The sequence below is a fragment of the Fukomys damarensis genome, unplaced genomic scaffold (assembly GCF_012274545.1).
Source record: "Fukomys damarensis isolate Sample0158 unplaced genomic scaffold, DMR_v1.0_HiC HiC_scaffold_36, whole genome shotgun sequence".
NCBI lineage: Eukaryota > Metazoa > Chordata > Mammalia > Rodentia > Bathyergidae > Fukomys > Fukomys damarensis.
The window spans coordinates 11,921,109-11,923,172 of NW_022900948.1; the positions used below are offsets into that span (position 1 = coordinate 11,921,109).

The following is a 2,064-nucleotide window of genomic DNA, read 5'->3' on the forward strand; positions in this document are numbered from 1 at the left end:
GGAGTTGGGGGAGGGGGCGGGTACCCGTTGACCCGCGGAGGAGGGAACCTGGGGAAGGGACTGTAGGCCCAGCTGGGTGAAAGGAGCAGGAGTTGAGGGGTGAGGAGAAAGGGCCCGACCGAGATCGGTAACTTGTGGAGAATTCTGGGAGAAGAGTCGGAGTGACGGGACTAGAGTTGAAGGGGCGAAGGGGCAGATGGGATGCGGAAAATGACTTCGGATTAAGAGGACTAAAGCCCTACTAGAAGGTAGGCGCAGTGGACACCTATGGGACAGGAGTGAGAGAGCTCGGTGGGAACTAGTGGTTGTAGGGAGGAAGGGCCCAGATTTAAGTAAAGAAGGTTGAGTGCTGGGGAGTTGAAGGTGAGCTGGAAATGTGAGGATGTAGTTGTCCCTGACTGAGATGATATTAGGGAGAAAGGGAGAGGAGACTTGGGGTGGGTACTCTCGGGCTGGGGGGATAGCTTTGGCACTGTCTAGTCTTCTCCAGGTATTCTTATCTTTACTTTTTTGTTCGTTTCTGCGGGGGACACTTGACCTGAAGGCCACCTGGGACTCAGAAAGTTCCCCAAGTCTTTCTTGTGAAACCAAGCTACAGTTCATTTATTTGATAAAGTATAAGTGCTTTCTGATTTTTGCGTTGTTGCCACATGTAATTGTTTCCAGACTTGCGTCTTAGCGTTAAGACTCGATATAAAAAAGATTTTATGTTAAACTGAGATAAAAATTTGAGACTTTGGGGACTCCGTGAAGTATTGCAAGAACAGATTTGGTATTTTATATTTATTAAACATACTGTATTCTATTCTAATCTCACTAGTGTTTTATCTCACTCAGTTTTAATTATTAGTATTTGAGAATTTGGATAGTTGTAATGGATGTTTTCCTGTTGAATTTTATGAGGTTTGATGGGAAAAACAACGTATTTAGTTCTCAGTGATAGCTCTTTCTAGTTAATGTCCTAACCTAGTTATACTGAACGTTTCTATATTACTGTAAGTGGAACTTTAATATTAAGTAGAATTTTACGAATTTGTTTCTAGTCCATCCTATTCATTGTTATTTATTGAATGCCTACTGTGTTTCAGTAATACATTATAATTATGGAGAATTAGTGTTTCTCTAGTAAATATCTCTGTTAATGTCCAGAAGATAATTTATTAACCTACTATGGCCTCATTGTAAGAAAAGTGTTACTTTAGAAATGAGTCAAAGTAAAGTACTGTGTATGAATGTAAAAACTTTGAGTTCCTCTTTTGTTTAGTATTTGTTTGTTTTGTTTTTTTGGTTTTTTGAGACAGGGTCTCACTATGTGGTTGAGACTGACCTGGAACTCATTATGTAGCCGAGGCTGGTCTCGAACTCATAGCGATCCTCCTGCCTTGGTCCCCTTAGTGCTGGGATTACAGGTGTGCATCATCACACCCGGCTTCTTTTGTTTAGTATTTAAGATTCATGCCCTCGTCAGGACATATTTTATATATGTATCTGCTTTTATTTTGATTTTGAAGACGATAAGAGTGTCCTGATAATATTAGGTCTGTAGGCAGTCTCTCTCTCTCTTTTTTTTTTTGGTACTGGGGATCTAACTCAGGACCTTGTTCTTGCCAGCAGGCACTGTGCCACTGAGCTACATCCCCAGTCCTATAGACAAGTCTCATCGATAGTAGTTAGTGCACATTTCTTTGTCTGACAGGTATCACTTGATCTTGTATGTTTTTTTATTTTCTTGTCTAGTATTAAAATGAGAGTCCTTGGTAGGGAGGGGAAGGTTGGGGGAAAATAAAATGAGAGTCCTTGAAGTTTAATTTAGTGACTAAAATTCTTCTAGAATATTTTCAGCATTATAGATGTAATATCTTTTTTTTAAGATGTATCTTTTAGCGTATACATAGCAGTATTCATTTTTCTTATAGTTTAATGAGTTAGGATATTCAAATGTAGATCACTTTGAGTGTAAACTTTTCCCCCATATATTAATCAAATAAATATAAGATACCATTTATTCTTTTTTTTTTTTTTTTTTTTTTTTTTTTTTTTTTTTTTTTTTTTTTTTTTTTTTTT

General features: G+C 38.2%; 1 protein-coding gene across 3 annotated transcripts in view; it reads left to right on the forward strand.

Annotated features, from left to right (window-relative positions):
• Positions 1–2,064, forward strand: part of Ubap1 (ubiquitin associated protein 1) — a 59,542-nt gene that overhangs the window by 269 nt on the left and 57,209 nt on the right. Inside the window, exon 1 of one of the 3 annotated variants that reach the window (XM_033759057.1) lies at positions 72–248. The exons of the other annotated variants lie outside the window; for them this stretch is intronic. The gene's annotated coding sequence lies outside the window, so the exon portion shown is untranslated. Of the gene's footprint in view, positions 1–71; positions 249–2,064 lie in introns of those variants that run through there. 3 annotated transcript variants of the gene reach the window in all.